The sequence below is a fragment of the Manis pentadactyla genome, chromosome 14 (assembly GCF_030020395.1).
Source record: "Manis pentadactyla isolate mManPen7 chromosome 14, mManPen7.hap1, whole genome shotgun sequence".
In the NCBI taxonomy this organism is placed as follows: domain Eukaryota; kingdom Metazoa; phylum Chordata; class Mammalia; order Pholidota; family Manidae; genus Manis; species Manis pentadactyla.
In genome coordinates this window covers 66,896,576-66,915,342 of record NC_080032.1, presented here as the reverse complement: position 1 = coordinate 66,915,342, position 18,767 = coordinate 66,896,576, and the positions used below count along the sequence as shown (strand labels likewise).

The following is an 18,767-nucleotide window of genomic DNA, read 5'->3' as shown; positions in this document are numbered from 1 at the left end:
TTGGTTGTTTAGTGTCATACTGTTTCGCTTTCATGTATTTGTGTTTTTTTCCAGTTTTTTCCTGTAACTGATTACTAGCTTACATTCCACTGGTTGGAAAAGATGCTTCATAGGATTCGACTCTTAAGTTTATTGAGATTTGGTTTCTGCCTGATGTGTGATATCTTGGAAAGTGCACATTTAAAAATATGTATTGTTTGGGGATGGATTCTTGTGTATATGTTGGTTAAGTCCATCTGGTCTAATAACTTGTTCAAAGCTCCTATTCCATTTTCAATTTTCTGTATGGATGGTCAGGTCAATTCTTTGATGTCCATCTGTAGTGTGTTATAAATTCCCAGCTCTTACTGCATTACACTGCTTTTCTCCCTTTATGTTTGTTCATATTTGTTTTATATGTTTAGACACTCCTCTGTTGGGTGCATAGATATTTATAGTTTCTATGTATTCTTGCTACATTGATGGCTTTATTGTTATGTAATGCCTTCTCTGTTGTATGTCCTTTGTCTTAAAGTCTTCCCAGGTCTGATAGTAGTATTGCTTCCCATCTTTTTTTTTTTCAGTTTCACTTGCATAGGGTATCTTTTCCCATTCCTTCACTTTTAGTCCGTTTGTGTCCTTAAATGAAGTGAATCTTCTGCTGGGAGCATACAGATGGTCTTGTTCCTTCATCCAGTCAGTCACCCTGTGTCTTTTGATTGGAGCATTTAGATTCTTATATTTATAGTGATTATTGATAGCTCCATCCTTATTTTCACTTTGTGAATTGTTTCAGTTTTTTGTAATCTTTCTCTGTTTGTTACTCTCTTGGTGATGAGTATAGTTTTTTTAGTATCGCGCTTGGATTCTTTTCTCTGTATCAGCTCTAGGTTTTTAGCTTGTGGATACCTTGAGGTTCCCCTATAATATCCTAAGTGTATAACAGCCTATATAAAATTAATTTCAGATGCATTCTGGTGGTATTAAGTTTTTACTCTCCCTTCTCCATGCTTCATGCATATGATAGCATGTATTCATGATGATTCCCTTAACAAATGTTTTAAATAAATTGAATCTTACTAGTTTTGTCTTTTTACTTTCATCCTATCTTTCCAGTTACTGTTTTACTACCTTTGCACTATGATTGGTCTGGAGAGTGAAATTAGTATCCTGTGATAGTGTTCTTCTACAACACCGCTTTTCCTTTTGTGTTTAAACGAGTCCATTTAACTTTATTTAAAGTTTCATTTCAGTGGTGGTGAACTTGTTCAACTTTGTTTTTCTGGGAGACTCTTGATCTCTTCTTCAGGTCTGGGTGACCTTCCTGGCTAGAGGGTCCTTGACTGGAGCTCCCATGGGAGAGCATGGTGGGGTTCCCCTCACGGGTCACCAGCATCTTTTCTCTTGCTGCCTTTATGACTCTATCTTGAAACTTTCACACATTTTCATTCTCAGGGTCTTGCTGTGGCCTCCTTGAGTTTCTCTTGTTTGGGGGTTGTCTCTTGTCTGTGATTGCTGGGCCTACACATGTTTTTCCTTTCCCAGGTCCGGAGGTTTTCAGCTATTCTTTCTATGAATGAGTTTCTGTCTCTTCTCCTTCCAGGACTCCTGTCATGTGGATGTCGGTGGGCTTGATGTTCTGGTCGAGGTCACTGAGGCTGTCCTCGTGCCATGAGATCTCCTTTCCTGTCTGCGGCCAGCGTGCGTGCTCCCCTCCACCCTGTCCTCCGGCTGCTGCACCACTCTGGCCCCTCTGATCTGCCACTGATTCCCTCCAATGTAGTTTCCTTCTCAGTTACTTTCCTTTTCAGCTTTGATTGGTTGTTTTTCCTATTTCCTCTCTCTTTGTTGAAGTTCTCACCAAGCTCGTCCACTCTCCCTTCAGGTTTCCTGAGTATCTTTGTCACCATCACCTTGGACTCTGCATCAGATAGATGGCTTAACTCCATTTCCTCTAGGCTTTTTCTCCTGCTTTGTCTTGTTCTGTCATTAGGAACATGTTCCACTGTCTCCTCCCCTTCTTGATTTCCTCAGTTTCTGTGAATTAGCTGCCTCTCCTAGTCTTGAAGGAGTGGCCTTGGGAGGAAGTGTCTCCCGGGTAGACTGCATGTGCCTGGTGGGTTTGGATGGCGGGCTGGGGCCCTCTGGGTGCTCCGCCCTGTGGCTGCTCTCCTGGGGTGGCTGCCTATGGTGCAGGGGGTTCCGAGGCCCCACAGGGTGCACTCTGGCTGGTCTGCCTGAGCCGATGCAGGTGCAGGCCCAGTTTGTGTCTGTGCCCTCATGTTGCCTTGGTGGCCCTGCTGGGTCTCCAGAGAGCATGTGTAGTCACAGGCAAGGGACATCTGTTGCTGGAGTGAGCCAGTGGTCTCTGGGGTTGCTGAGGTGGCAGGCCAGCTAGGTTGCTGGGAAACTGCTCCCCTCTCTGCTATAAAGGTGGAGGTGAAGTTCCAGTGCATTTCGGCATTTGGATGTGAGTGGCTCTATTTGAAATAACATAGTAGCTTTTAGAGCTGCTTCTATTCATATGAAAAAGGTGCTGAACAAAAAAGAGTTGGGTGATGGTGGCTGGAATTCTAGGAATAGTGACATCTTTGCATTTCTTTTTAGTGATTCTGAAGTAATTTTTTACTTACGTACAGAGGTGGTGAGTAAGGTCAAATTAATCATGTTGAGATGAAATGATGTAGTAAATAAAGCCCCTGTTCCTTGGCCTGATGTGTAGGAGACGCACCATTTGTGGTTATTTGCTTCCCTGTCTGGGTTTATTGCCTTAATTAACTTCTCGGCTCAGAGTAGTCCAAACCACGTTTCAAGCAAAACCCATCTGAAATTGCATAGAAACACTTGGCAGGCTATTCTCAGAGGCTAGTTGACAATTACTCTTTGTAGACACTGCTTGCAACTTTGTTCTCTCCATCATAAGTTCCTTTTTTATCTTTTATCTTTTTATCTTTGCGTTTCCTGCTGACAAGTGCAGCAGAGGGGTCACTGCTGGAAGAGCTGCAGACTCTTTAGGGGCTGTGCCCCGTGCCAAGCCTCTGGCTGATGCTCTGTTCATCCCGCAGGTTCCATGAGCACGTGATGTGCTTTGTTAAGGGCTCTTTGCTCCCTCAAGCTCAAGGGGTCCTTGTCTTTGCAGCTCAGAGCCATCACCTGGATGAACACATTCATGGTCATATGTATAATTACTGACCTGCCCTTCCAGGTTCCTTCCTGAAAGAAGGGGGCCTAAGCCAGGTGCTGGGGAGCAAGTAGGGGGCTGGCCTGCACCCTCCACTGGCCTGGAGGCAGGACCTGGCTGCTGTGCCTAGAAGCTGAGGTATGAGCAGAAGGGCCTGGGGTGGCCTGGGCCACGGCCAGGGCATGACTGGGCTGTGTCATGGGAAGGGGCCTGGGTGAGGTGTTTTCCAAGACATGGAGCAGGGTACCTCTGAGAGGTCCTGCAGGAGGGGCCTGGGTAGGTTCTTCCCTGCTCCACAGGTCCTGCCAAGTGCCCTGATGGCCTCACTCCTGGCGTGGCCATGTCCCCTCCTCGGGTCTCAGCGGCAGTGTGGCTGTGGGCCCTGTTTCCCAAACAAGGTTGAGACTTAGTGGACACCCTAGGTATTTGAAACTTATTTAAGGTGAGCCAACACCTTAAAAAAATGTGTATAAGTTGTGTTCCTTGTGTTCCCCTCATAGCGACCAGAGTGAAAAGTACAGAGGTGGATGGACACAGGTGTACCCGCCCTGTAATTATGAGTGAAATATTGGAAATGGCTCAAGAGTTGACAGCGGGACTGCTGGGTAAATGGATGTGTCCCCGGGGAAGGAGCGAGTGGAACAAGACTGACTGCATGTGCCACCTGTGGGGCCTCAGGGTGGAAGAGCGCATTCCCTCACCCCCATCGCGCACACTCATCAGGCATGAGTGCACTTAAAGGCAAACGCCTGGAATGATCGGTATCATTCGTTATTTGCTGGTAGATTTTGGTAGAAAGAGTCTTTTATTGTTATTTAAATCATTAATTCCCTAAATTAACATAAACTGCTATAAAGGTAAAAAAACAATATGCCTTAGTAAGCATAACATATTAGAAATCAGTGGAAACATTTCTGATTTTAATTTTAATACGTACATGAGGAAAATTTAAACATTGTATATGCAGGAAAACAAAAGCCTTTAAACGTGTTTCACTAATCCAGACATTTCCCTTTCGTTTTCTGACTCCCGTTTGGTACATAGAAAAGCGGTCCTTATTCCAGGTTAATGAAATCTTAATTTAATATTGGGGCTTCATTTTCTGTCATTCCTCTTTGGTCCATCAGGAATCTTTCTTAAAGTAAACTCTGTTATTTGTATTAAAAATGGAAGAGTTTTTAACTTACTCTCCCCATAGCTTTTATGGCCAGACACCAAAGGCCACATACTGTATGATTCCACTTTTCCGAACAATCTAGAAGAGCGAAATCAGTGGAGACAGGAGGACGATTGGTGGTTGCCAGGGACAGTGTGGGGGGAGCAAGGAGTTCCTGATTCATAAGGACAGGATTTGCCCCTGATGAAAATGCTCTGGAACTGGCTAATGCTGTTGGTGGGGCAACACTGTGGCTGTACTTCCTGCCGCTCAAAGGGACAGTGTACCAGAATCCGAGAGTTAAATGTCATGTGAGGTGCACATTGTAAGACGAAATGGAGTAAGCCTGTGCTGTCTGTCCTATGAGAACACAGAGGAGGAGGCTGCGTGCACAGGGCGGGAAGGGGCTGCCCTGGTGCTGCGCCTGCACCCCCTGCTGCCCCAGGGGTCTGGGCTGCTGCTGAGCTGCTGTGGGCAGGGGTTCTGGCCCTGGAGCCTGCGTGGAAGCTGTGTACTGAGCCTGCTCTGGGTCTGAGTCTGGAGCTGCTTCAGGGGCCTGTTGTATAGGTGCCTGTTCTGAGCGTCGTGTGTCACAGGAGAGGTGACTTGGAGGGGCTCTGGCTCTGAAGTGGGGCTGGTGGGTTACTTGTTTTGGCACGTGAGCTGCAGTGGTGAGAGCTGTGGCGTGAGCCTGCTCTGTCCCTGGACTGGAGCTGGCATGTACTTTTGTTCTAGCTTTGGGCCTTGAAATACATGTGACCGCGCGCCACTTGAAAGATCTGGTCATAAAATGTGAGTGCTGTCCTACCTGCTCACCCTGACCCGTGTTCTCTGTCCTTCCCTCTCATAGGACCAAGCCTCCAAGTTAAGAACTGTGATACAGAGGCCCTCGTGGCCAAGCATTGAGGGAGCCGAACAGACACAAGAACACAGGCCCCCCTTCCAGACTTACCCCTGCTTACACCCCTGCGTGAGCTCAGGCGCTGAGGGAACCAGGTCCTGTCTGGGTTTGGCCTGCAGCCCCAGCTCCCGAGAGTCTGGCGGAAGCTCCCGGCTGAGAGCTGCCAGATTCCTGGTCCATTGAAACTGGAAGGGTAAATGTTGGTTGAGCCACTGAGTTTGGGGAAAATTCCCACAGCAGCAGCAGTCTGTCGCTCATGCTGTGTACCCACACCTGGCCCCGGCCCTCCCCTCCCGCCCCTGCTCCCCTGCCCCCTGCCAGCCCCCTCGTCACCTCCACTCTGGCAAAACTGCCTCTGTCTCCACGTGTCTGCAGGTTGTGCCTCCTGCCACACCGGGATTTGTGCAGGGCTGCTTCTTGTCCCACTGCTAAAATCAGAATGGCACCTCAGCTTAGCCTGCTCAGCTCCACCTAGTGGAGCTCGGGACGTGGTGCTCTGCTGTTCCCCTACAGAGCGCTTGCTCTTCTCATCCACATGGTGGTGTTTTTGTGTCTTTTGTCCATCTCGCCCCCACCCCCACCCCGGGACTTCCCCCGGGAGCTCCTGCAGGCAGGGGCCTTGTTGGGTCTTCCTGCCCTGGTGCAGCTGAGCACTCAGGGCAGAGGTGCTGACTGAATATGGGAGTATGCACTCTAACCTCCCATGTTGCTAATTTTGTTGTTTTCATTAGTAGCAGTCGTAGTAGTAACATTTGATCAGCACTGTCATCATTTTTAGGCATCAGTATTTTCATTACATACACTGTTTTGGATTCTAAAAAACTTCTTGCCTGGATATTGATGAGGGTTTGTAGAAGTCACAGTTTGTGTGTTGACTGCAAGTTTTGCTAGTTGCAGAAAGGATGCTTTAGAAGAAGAGGTGGTTCTGTTTTTTCCTCCTATAATCCTGCGCTGACCTTGACTGCCGGCAGGGGGCGCCCATGGACAACCAGAGTGATGTCTGGAGTCCTGCGGTTTCCCCCGTGGCCAGGACGGGGAGCAAAAACCCAGTCTTTGTGAGGCGGGTAGAGCGCTTGGCGCCTTCCTTCAGGGCTTTCTGTTCATTTCAGAAGGACCCAGTGCGGAGGCGCCTGCAGGGCCTTGGCTCCGGGACAGCACAGCGTGCGGCAGGGTCCCGTGAGCACACCCCCTTTGTGCCCCGAATGCAGAGGAGGAGGCTGGGCCGCCGCTTCTCCAGGCCTTTGACCTTCAGCGGCAGACCAGAGCCTTCCCTTCTGTGCCATCCCCCGTGGCTGACTCTCTACGTCTTCAGGTAAGGAGACTTTCACAGCAGGTGAAAGTTTTTCTGTTTTCTGGCAGGTTCCCTAGAGAAGGGGCTCAGTGGGTCAGACTCCCAGGGTGCTGTCGTGTGCATTAGGGACTGAGGATGGTTTTGTGGGAGAAATCCCTGCAGAACTTCAGAGGGAGGGAAACACAGGGACAGTTGTGTAGCAGACACACGTGATCTTGGGACTTATGGATGTTTAGGGTGGGGGCGTGGGTGTCCCTGGCCTGGACATAGAGAACCCCCAGTGGAAAGGCAAATTTGAGTAGTCTGTCCACAGCTTGATTAATTTTTAATAGTTGATATTTGCTATAATGTGAAAGAGTTTGAAAAACTATGGACCAAGAGGGGTTGTAGTAAAACACATTATCTTAAGCTTAAATATTCTAAGTTTCTGAAATGCAGAATTCATTATAATTTCACTTTCCTGGCTTTCAAAGAAGATAAGTGATCTGTAATGTCTTTAAAATACGTTTATCTTTCTAATAATGTGGTGACAATATGAAATACTGAAAAATACTGGCTCATTGAACATTTCTTCCTGAATTCCAGTGTGATTAGTATTATTAAAAGCTGATGAACCCAGGTTGGTACCCAATTTTTTTGAGTGTAATATAGCATCCTCAGTTAGATTGAGATGATCAAAACCCAGTGGTTATTCTTAAATACCAACCATTGCGTACTGCTGGAAACCACTGAGAATGGAATGCCTGAGAACGTAAACCTTCAGAATAGTGAAGAACCAAGATCACGACTGCTTTGACAATGAGATACCTTCATTGCACATGCATTTTTTGCCTGTTAAAAATGCAAATCTGATGGCATTTAGTTGAATTTTATATGTTTCCATTCAAGCAATAACATGATGGTATCTGTAGTCTCTGCTGTTGGTTATGATCCTCTTTGTATAAGAATTGATGTTTAGTGGGAGGTTTTTCATTTGTCACTTACGTAATTTATGTTTATTTCTAAATCCAAGTATAATCCTATGTCCTGTTAAAAGCTTTCCATCCCTCCAATATAAAAATTACCTCAGTTGAGTTGTAAGCAAGGTTGGGAGGGAGGCCTTCTAAAGGTAGGCGTCTTTACGTAAAGTCAGGATTTTTGTTGGAGGGCCTCTTGAACACTCTCCACTTGGTTTGCAGTATCATCCCGTCATAACTGCCTGAAAAGGTGCTGTCCCTGTGCACCGAGATGCTTCTGATGTCGGTATTGTGTATTTTCCTGTTTGGTTTTTGATTCCATATTATTTTCAACTTATACTATTGGAATTTTAAAATGTGTGCTCTTGATTCACATATACTTACATGTACACTTTTAGTATCTGTTCAGTGTATATTTTGCATTGGGCGATGGCTGATGCATTTGATCTTGATGACCATTGGGTGTTTGTAAGTATACTTAAAGTACTTTCGAGAACAAAGCTGAAAATATCCCATCTGGTGATTCAATTAACAAAACCTGTTTAATCAGTTGTGTAATGTTTTTAAGCTTATCATAGTTTGTGTCTTCAGATGATCAGCTGAAAAAGATACAAATTGGGCGTGATGACATACACAGTAGAGGGGAATAATGGCTTCTGACTTTTAGTGCAAACTCCATAGTTGCTCGTGTGTAATAACTGTGACCATGAGTGTTTTTCTGTTAGCGTTATCCTTTTACTATTTACTAATAATGACTGCAGGTACACCCTGTCCATGTTTTCTTTCCTTTCAGTGCAGTTAGTACAGCGTCTGTGGTGATGGCAGTATTGTTACATGAACATACCTTGTCCTCTGACATACTCATGCTGGGCTACTTCTCTTGTGCAATTAGAAGTGTATGAAAAGTATTAGCTTTTTATATTCAGTTGTATTTTGGATCTAACCTGGTTTCTTAGGTGCATTATATATTCCTTTTGTATTGTAAGCACAGAGGAACAGATCAATTTTTATCTTTACCTACATCATTAGCTAAAGGAATTCTATCAACATGTAAGTTGCAGTAAATTGGGGAGCATACCAGCATTTTAGCTTTGAATAATTCTGTGTGGTCTCTTAAGTATCATGTCTGGCACACAACATAGCAACATCTACCATCACTTGGAGTATAGTTGGACACCTGTAATTCTTTGATTTTGTCACTGTTTGCTCACAATCACCTGGGACATGATGTTTGAATACTTTTTAGACATTTTCTGATCAGAAAATATCAAGACAAAACATTGAATCTCTTAATGGTCATACCTTCTGTTCTCATAATTGTAATTGAATATTTGAGTTAGAGATTTTTATTCTGTTCCATTACTGCTGAAATATACAAGTATTCTTAGAATACATGTGAGCCAGTCACAGTGAGGCATTTTATTATTTTTTTCTACAGCAGTCTTTTGAATGTTCAACCATGAGGTGAAATAGACACGATAGTGTCTGAATCTCTACATACATTTATGATGACATGACTTTTTGAGAGTGACCCACACACAGCCATACCAGTGAAACAACTTTAAAAACCCTCTCAATTAACATAATATATAATAAGTAAATATGCACATGCATTATTCACTGAAAATGAAAACTGTAGCATAGTTGTTTGGAAATTATGTATCTTCCTGGGTTATTTACTTCTCTGTCATAAACACTATCTTTAAGAAACAAAACAGTAGAACTAGGTGACAATTAAAATTAATAGTAATTTCTAGTAGTTTAGAAATACTATGTGTTAAAATATGAAAAGTGTTAATACAGTTTTCTTTTAAGACAGTTCCAGGTTTACAGAAAATTTGCAAAGGTAGTGCAGGATTTCACCGTTGCTCAGACCACTTCCACTCCCACGTCATTATAGTTCCTTGTTACAATTAAGGAAACAGTGTTGCTGCCTTGTAACCATCCACCATCCATTCTTTTTCTCAGATTTCCCTAGTTGTGCCCTTTCTCCCCTAAGATCCCACTCAGGATACCTCATTACATTTAGTGATCTCGTCTCCCTAGGACACTCTTTGCTAGAGTCTCTGAGACATTCTTTGTTTTGGATGATCTTTTCCATTTTCATGGTTCTTTACCATCAATTTTGTAGAATTTTTTTCCAGTTGGATTTAACCTGATGTTTCTCTTGTGATTACTTGGAGTTGTGTTTTACCGGGGAAGAGACCACAGACGGCAAGTACTGTTCACAGCACCTCCTGTCAATGGCACGTGCTCCAAAGGCGACTTAGATTGTTGATGGCCTACATGGCAGGGTTTATTTTCTTTCTTATGGCTGAGTAATATGCCGCGCGCGTGTGTGTGTGTGTGTGTGTGTGAGACACATCTTTACCCATTCATGTATGGACATTTAGGCTGCTTCTGTATCTTGACTATTGTAAATAATGCTGCAATGAACATAGAGATACATATGTCTTTTTAGATAAGTATTTTCATTTTCCTTATTCCTAAAGCAGAATTGCTGCATTATATGGTATTATATTATTTTTAATTGTTGGAGGAGCTCATGTACTGTTTTCCATAGTGGATAACACCAGTTCACATTCCTAACAATAGTGTATGAGGGTTTCCTTCTCTCTACATCGTAGCCAATAGTTATTTTTTGTCTTCAATTTGAACTTGCCATTGTAACATTTGAATTGAGATCTCATTGTAGTTTTGATTTGCATTTCTTATTAACCTTTTATTTATTATTATTTTTTTTTAGGAGAGCAAGGTACAGGCTTTTATTTAGAAATAAAGTGAGAGAATAGAGCTCCTGGCTCATGCCAGGAGGGGACAAGAGAGCCCCTTATTAACCTTTTAGACACTGTTCTTTTTACCCATCAGCACACTTGGGATGATTGCCAACAGCTGTTACAGTTCTTTTTACCACTGAGGATAGAGAAAGGATCCAGGTGGAAGCCCGAAAGTCGGTTTTGGGTGACAACAGACAGCCCACCCAGAACTCAGATCTCATAAATGCTGCTTTTCCTCTCTCTCATCCAAACTGGGACTACAATTCAACAGAAGGTAAGGAGAGACTCCAGGTCTATTGCCAGACTCTGTTGGCAGGTCTCAGGGCGGCTGCATGAAAGCCCACTAATTTGGCTAAGGTATATGATGTTCAACAAGGCAGGGATGAAAGCCCAGAGGCATTTCTATAGAGGATCATGGAGGCCTTCAGACAGTACATCCCCATGGATCCTGAATCTCCAGAGAATAGAGCTGCTATAGTCATGGCTTCATTAACCAAAGCCGCTCCAGACATAAAGAGAAAATTACAGAGAGTATAGGTATTAGGAGAAAAGAGCTTACAGGACCTGGTAGTTGTGGCAGAAAGAGTTTTTAACAATTGAGAGAGCCCAGAGGAACAACAGACAAGAATAAACGACTGCCAAACCTGAACCTTGGCTAAGATGCTGCGGGCTACGACTGCGGATAGCCCTCAGGAACGACAGAGACACCTTAAGAAACTGGCCACTGGACATGGTAAGGAAGACCCCACCCGAGGGAACCGCCTTAAGTTAAACAAGAACCAGTGTGCATACTGCAAAGAGGAAGGCCACTGGATTAAAGACTGTCCTAACAAGAGACCCAAAAAGACCCCCATTACTATCGGCACTGAGGACAATGATAACTAGAGGCGACGGGGTTCGGCACCCCTCCCCGAGCCCAGGGTAACTCTAAAAGTGGAGGGGCAACCTATAGAAACCTATAGAATTCCTTGTGGACACCGGAGCTCAACACTCAGTCCTATTACAACCCCAAGGAAAATTGGCATATAAAACCTCGTGGGTACAGGGAGTTACTGGGATGAAACAATATTCATGGACTACCCGAAGAACGGTGGACCTCGGCGTGGGCCGGGTATCCTACTCGTTCATGGTCATCCCAGAATGCCCCTACCCCTTATTAGGCCAAGATTTGCTCACCAAGGTGGGGGCACAAATTAGCTTGCACCTCGAAGGGACAAAAATTCTAAACAAAGAGGGACATCAAATACAGGTGCTCACTGTAAGCCTCAAGGATGAGTACCGCCTGCACCAGGCACCCTTATCACCTATGCCTGACCTAGAATATTGGCTATAGACATTTATTTCCCTAAGCCTGGGCTGAGACGGGGAATGGGATTAGCTCAACATAGGCTGGAAATATTCATAGAATTGAAACCAGGTGCGGATCCAGTCAGGGTCTGACAATATCCGATGCCACTCGAGGCAAAAATTGGAATCACTCCTCAGATAAGAAGACTGCTAGAGTAGGGCATATTAAAACCTTGCCAGTCGGCATGGAATACCCCCCTATTGCCAGTCCGAAAACCAAATTCAACTGACTACCGACCAGTCCAAGACTTGCATGAGGTAAACAAGTGGGTGACAGACGTACACCCGACGGTCCCAAATCCGTACACCCTCCTCAGCTCATTGCTCCCTACCCGAACCTGGTATACAGTCTTAGATTTAAAAGATGCCTTCTTCAGCTTGCCCCTGGCACCTAAGAGCCAGAACATCTTCGCCTTTGGATGGATGGACCCAGAAAAAGGAATTAGCAGCCAGCTCACCTGGACCAGACTCCCCCAAGGATTCAAGAACTCACGCACCATCTTCGATGAGGTCCTACATGAAGATCTAAGTGAGTTCCGATCTAAGCACCCAGAATTAACTCTTTCACAGTACGTAGATGATATCCTGGTAGCCATTGAAGACCAGGAGATATGCCTGTGGGGCACCAAGGACCTGCTTTCTACACTGGGGGCCTTGGGTTACCGAGCCTCGGCCAAAAAGGCCCAAATCTGCAAGACGGATGTAAGCTATTTAGGCTGTAAATTAAAAGGGGGACTCACGGAAGCAAGAAAAGAGACTGTCTTAAGAATACCATGCTTACAAAATGTCCACCAAATGTGTGAATTCCTGGGATCCGCAGGATACTGCCGATTGTGGATCCCGGGTTTTGCAGAAATAGCTAGACCCCCTTTATGAAGCCACTAAAGAAAAGCGGCTTTACATGCACAGAGACCATGGAAAACTCATTCGATAGTCTTAAGCAGGCCTTACTCTGTGCACCTGCCCTGGGGCTCCCTGATTTAACCAAACCTTTCTACCTATATGTAGATGAAAGTAAGGGAGTGGCAAAAGAGGTGCTAATACAGTACATTGGCCCATGGAAAAGGCCCATAGCTTATTTCTCCAAGTGGCTGGACACTGTCGCCGTGGGTGGCCCCCCATCTGTGAATCATTGCTGCGGTAGCTACTGTGGTCAAAGATGCAGACAAATTAACATCGGGACAAGAATTAAATGTCACCACCCCACACGCTATTGAGGGTGTGCTCAAACAGCCACCAGACAGATGGTAAGTAATGCCCAATTAACACATAACCAAGGACTGCCCTTAAACCCCGCCAGAATTCTGTTCCAGACACCCGCTTTGCTGAAACCAGCCACCCTCCTCCCCAACCCGGACTGGGAGGCACCATTCCATGACTGTGGGGAGATCCCAGCTCACGTTCATGGAGTCAGAACTGACCTGCAAGATCAGCCACTGGCAGAGGCAGATGCCACCTGGTACACCAATGGAAGCAGCTTCATGCAAGACAGAGTGAGGTATGCAGGGGCGGCTGTGACAACCGAGACAGAAACTGTCTGGGCAGAGCCACTGGATCCAGGGACTTCAGCCCAGCAGGCAGAGCTGATCGCACTAACCAGAGCATTGACTATGGCCAAAGACAAATGCCTTAATGTCTGTACAGACAGTAGGTATGCATTTGCCACTGCCCACATACGTGGGGCCATCTATAGAGAGAGGGGGCTATTGACTGCTGAGGGAAAAACCATCAAAAACAAGGAAGAAATTTTCGACCTCCTATGGGCCCTTTGGCTACCCAAAGCACTGGCAATAATTCATTGCCTGGGCCATCAAAAATCTCATACCCTGGTTGCCAGAGGAAATAAATTGGCTGACCAATGCGCCAAACAGGCAGCCCTTTCTGTGGACCATGCCCTAGTGACCACATTGCCAGACCCGGGTGCCCCCAACCTGCCAGACACCCCCTCCTACACTGATGACAAAATGGATCAAGTGGCTGCCCATGACTAACTACTTACATGGGTGGTGGAGAGCCGCCGACTGCAGTATCATCCTACTGGAGGAGTTGGGACGATGCGTCCTGACCAAAATGCATCGGGCTACCCACATGGGGACGAAAAAAATGGAAGACTTGGTGCGACATGCTCGCATCACTATCAAGGACTTTCAATCCAAAATTGAACAGATTGTAGCAAGCTGCAAGGCTTGCCAACTGACAAATGCAACTGCACATGTGCCCAACCCTGGTGCCAGACTTTGAGGAGAAAGACCAGGCGCCTATTGGGAAGTGGGCTTCATGGAGGTAAGGCCCGGAAAATACGGGTCCAGGTATTTGCTGGTGTTTGTAGACACTTTTTCAGGTTGGACTGAGGCATTTCCCACCAAGCGTGAGACAGCACAGACAGTGGCCAAGAAACTGCTAGAAGACATCCTGCCAAGGTATGATTTTCCTGCTAAGATAAGCTCAGACAGTGGACCCGGATTTACTTCCAAGGTAACACAAGGAGTAGCACAGGTTCTTGGGGCAGATTGGAAATTACATTGTGCATATAGGCCCCAAAGTTTGGGACAGGTAGAAAGAATGAACAGAACTTTAAAAGAGACCTTAACTAAATTAGCCCTAGAGACTGGCTGGGACTGGGTGACTCTCCTTCCCTTTGCCCTTTATCGGGTACACAACTCCCCATATAAGATGGGACTTACTCCTTTTGAGATCATGTTTGGCATTCCTCCACCCATTATTCCCACCCTCAAACCTGAAGTACTTGCTGAATTTGATGATCACCAACTCCTTTTTTCCCTCCAAATGTTGCAACAGACCCATGAGCAGGTCTGGCCTAAGCTGAAGGCCCTTTATGAGACCGGACCCCCTCCAGAACCACACCGCTACCGCCCAAGTGATTGGGTCTACGTGCGGAGACATCAACAAGAGACGCTTCAGCCACGCTGGAAGGGACCCTACATCGTGATCCTGACAACCCCCACCGCACTCAAGGTCGACGGAGTCACCCCTTGGGTCCACTACACCCACGTTTGGCCTGCTGACCCCTTCAACATACTCGAGGACTGCATTCCAGGATGGAAAAGCCAACAAGACAAAGACAATCCCCTAAAGCTAAGATTGCGCCGCACATGTTAATTTTAATAATATTATGCTTCCCCCTTGATACTAAGTCTAACCCCCACCAACCCCTTAACCTAACTTGGCAAATTATAGATATTTCTTCGGGCGATGTTATTTCCCAAACCTCAAAAATAGCCCCCCTTAACACATGGTTCCCCGACCTTACCGTAGATTTAAAAGCCCTACTCTCTGATGTCGAGCATAGCTCTATAACGTTAAGAGCTTACCACTTCTATGTATGCCCAGGTCATGATAGAGATAAAAAATGCGGAGACCCCACCCAATTTTATTGCCCATCCTGGGATTGCGTGTCAACGGGTTCAGTAACCTGGACCCCTGCTAAAACTCATGATCTAATCTCTATCCAGAGAAAACGACAATTTGGCAATTGTTATGCCTATGGTAACCGTCCCTGCAATCCTCTACTCATCAAATTCACTCCAGAGAGCAGACAATCCGTGGACTGGACTAAAGGAAAAACATGGGGTATTAGATTATATGACAAAACTCGGATGTCAGCTAAAGACCCAGGAAATACTTTCACAATCAAACTTAACATCCTAGACCGGTCTATTGCAATTGGACCAAACACAATTCTAAAAAACGCGCCCATACCTCCACTCAAACGCCCAACCCCTTTAGACTCACCCTTGCCACCCACTCTTAAGACTCCTCCAACCTCAAACCTAATGAGGGTTCCTCAAGTCCCCTTTACTCAGGAACCCCCTAATTATGACTCCCCACCACATCCACTTTGGGAACTTATGCTCGAAACTTACAGATTTCTGAATGCAACTCAGCCCAATTTAACTCAATCCTGCTGGCTTTGTTATGGCATGCAGCCTCCTTATTATGAGGCAATAGCCTTTTTAGGTAATTATACTACCTCTTCAGATCCCTCCAAGTGTAGATGGCAACAAAAAACTGGGGGATTAACTTTGCAATCAGTTTCTGGGCAAGGCCTTTGCTTGGGGAGTCCACCTTCTAAATACCAGTCTCTATGTAACCAGACTATTAGTCTTTCTAGTCCAGATTACCACATACCCCCTCAGGAAGGATGGTGGGCCTGTTCCACAGGCCTCACACCCTGCACTCATGGACAGGTCTTAAAAAAGACCAAAGGTTTTTGTGTGTTAGTTCAACTCCTACCTAGAATCTTATATCACCCTGAAGAAGAAATATATCAACAGTATACAGGCGAATTCAGGCGAACTAAGAGGGAGCCCATCTCTACTTTAACACTTGCAGCCATATTTGGAATTAGACTAGCTGGAGCGGGAACAGGGATAGCCTCTCTAGCTGTGCAGAGTTCCCATTACAATAGATTAAGGGCAGCCATTGACTTAGATATCAAAAGGATAGAAACCTCCATCTCCCACCTTCAGGAATCTTTAACCTTTTTATCAGAAGTTATTCTTCAAAATAGGAGAAGTTTAGACTTAGTTTTCTTACAACAAGGAGGGTTATGTGCAGCTCTAGGGGAAGAATGCTGTTTCTTTACGGATCACTCGGGAATTATCAAAGAGTCTATGGCAAAGGTCCAGGAAGGTTTAGCCAAACGCAAGAAAGAACGGGAACAACAACAAGGATGGTTTGAGTCTCTGTATAACCGTTCCCCGTGGTTAACAACCTTGGTCTCCACCCTGATAGGCCCCCTAGTAATCCTGTTACTCCTGCTTACCTTTGGACCATGTATCCTCAATAGACTGATAACTTTTATTAAAGATAGAGTTAATACAGTTCAGCTTATGGTTCTAAGACAACAATATCAGCCTTTGTCTCCTCACAACTGCAGAACCTCATTAGACCCATGATTGGGTCCCTTCTTAGGATCCAGAGAGAGGGGAGAATGACAGGGACTTAGTTTTTCCTCAGGATTTAATTTACATTTTAGACCATCCCTTAGCATAAGTGCTGCCATTTTAAAATGTCTTCAGCCATCTGAAGCTGCTGTAAACCACAAAATATGCCTGCGGACTCTTACCTAACCTCACCCCACCTAAGATACAGCCGATTGAAACCCGTATTCTCCCCCAGCCAATTGGGACCCGGATTCTCCCCTCACCAGTCAGCAAAAAGCCCGCCAACTCATCAACCAGTCAGCCAAAGTTGCACCCATCACCCCACCAACTGCCCCTAGACCCCCTATAAAAACTTTGTGCTTTTGAAACTCAGGCATCTCGCAGTGAGTCAGTGCAGATAGGAGATTGAGCTCGACCTAGCTCGAATAAAGGCTCTTTGCTTTTGCATCGGTGTTGGCTCCTTGGTGGTCTTCTGGGATCCGCAACTTTGGGCATAATACAGTGGCCATTAATTACCGCCAGATGTAAGTCCAGGGAGATGCAATCCTGGGACAAAATACCTCTAAAACTGAAATCAGTAGGGAGAAATAAAGTTTAAAATCCATTTATTGCTTACAAACTGCAGTCCCGGGCCATCTCTCTCTTCTGCTCTGGCAAAAGCAAGCAAGCAAGCAAGGACCTCTCCCTAAACAGTCAGGTTCAGATAAGCCCTTAGTTGCCCAGGTAATTATCCTTTGATATGGAGATGAACTTCTCTCCACCACTGAGGATATGCAAATACAGTAAAGCTTGTGAGATATTATGGAAATAAAATTTTACCCACACAGAGGTCAAGAGGATTTCCGGAATCAGGTCTGATTATTAGGGGTGCCACTGTACTTGTTGATAGTATTAAATGTCTTTAGATCTTTACCCCATATTTTCTCACAGGCATTAAAAAATGTCTCAGCTGTATCTGAACATAGATACAGGCACTGATGAAAGCTGTGTTACTAATGTTCAAAATATCTTTCTCATGGTCTTTCTCCCAAGCTGCTATGGTACCGTGTTCTGTTGCTGGAACAGAATAACCTGAAAAAGGATCTTTCATTCCAAAGTATTTTTTAATCACAGCATTTCCTGCCACTGTGTCTGTGCCTTTGAGGTTAACCAAGTGAGCAGGCTCTTCTCTGACCACAGCCTCTTGAGAAGAAAGTCCTCTGTAGCCAAAACCATGTAACTTGTATTCTAGACCATCTAGGTTACCAGATGTGTCTAACAAATATTAGGCCAAAATTTTCTTCTGCTCTCTGGAATGTGTGGCCCCTGTGACTGGATACCAGGACTGAACAAGAATATTCTCAATCCAGTTTGGAGGCCAGTAACACTCTGGATCTGTGTTTTCCACTACAAAGAGCATTTCCTTGGGGAATAACAGAGCCCTTGGGAACAGCTTTTATTTCTATTGTAATATGGCCATCATATTTCTCAAGAATGTAGTTGCATCCCTTTTCATTTAAGACATTAATTATCTTGGAAATGTTCTCCACACCTGCTTGGCATCCTAGAATTTCTCTTTGGTCACTACGTTGCCTTTAAAGTACTTATTAGGAATGTACTGCAGCCCATAAAACACTGTTTCCTTGAATTACACCTTCCTCATGGTGGAGTTTTCTGTCTTCTTTTCACGGCATTCACAGTAGGAATAAACGTTGCTTGTGCTGGATGGGTATTGTTTATGGTGAGCACCACTGTAGTAGTTGTTAGCCAGGAGGATGTTGAACTGGGCCTTTGCCTTAGCATTCATCTCGGGCTGGAGCCGGGGGAGCTGAGCATCGTGGGCCGCCCAGAGTGGAAGCAAAGGACACAAAGGGGCGTCACCACACTCCTTGCTGCAGTCCTGGCTCCAGAGGAGTGAGAGCAGGAGAGGAGGGAGGAGTGGACGGGAGGTGCCAGGGGAGGGCAGGCCCTGCAGCTCTGCCACGGGAGACAGTGGCAGTGGCTCACAGCATTTACTGTCTTTGACTCTTTAAAATGAAATTTCATGTGTGTCAGTGTGGCCCTTTATGGCTTCACCTTATCCGGGTCAGTTGGGCCTCGTGTCTGGATGTCCATTTCTGAATTCTCCTCGTTTGGGAGGCTTAGCTACTATTGCTTTAAATTTACTTTATATCCCTGTCTCTTTCCTGTCTTCTATGTTTCCTATAGTGCATATATTGTTTCTTTTGTTGATTTCACCTAAGTCTTGTAGGCTGCCCTCACACTTTTTTATTCCTTTTTCTTTGTGCTCTTA

The 18,767-nt window shown here is 45.3% G+C and overlaps 2 pseudogenes; one reads left to right on the top strand and one right to left on the bottom strand.

The window, feature by feature from the left end:
- LOC130678863 (olfactory receptor 4C11-like) overlaps positions 1-18,767 on the top strand; it is an 88,254-nt pseudogene that overhangs the window by 6,498 nt on the left and 62,989 nt on the right.
- LOC118923163 (nicotinamide phosphoribosyltransferase-like) lies at positions 17,295-18,476 on the bottom strand (annotated as a pseudogene).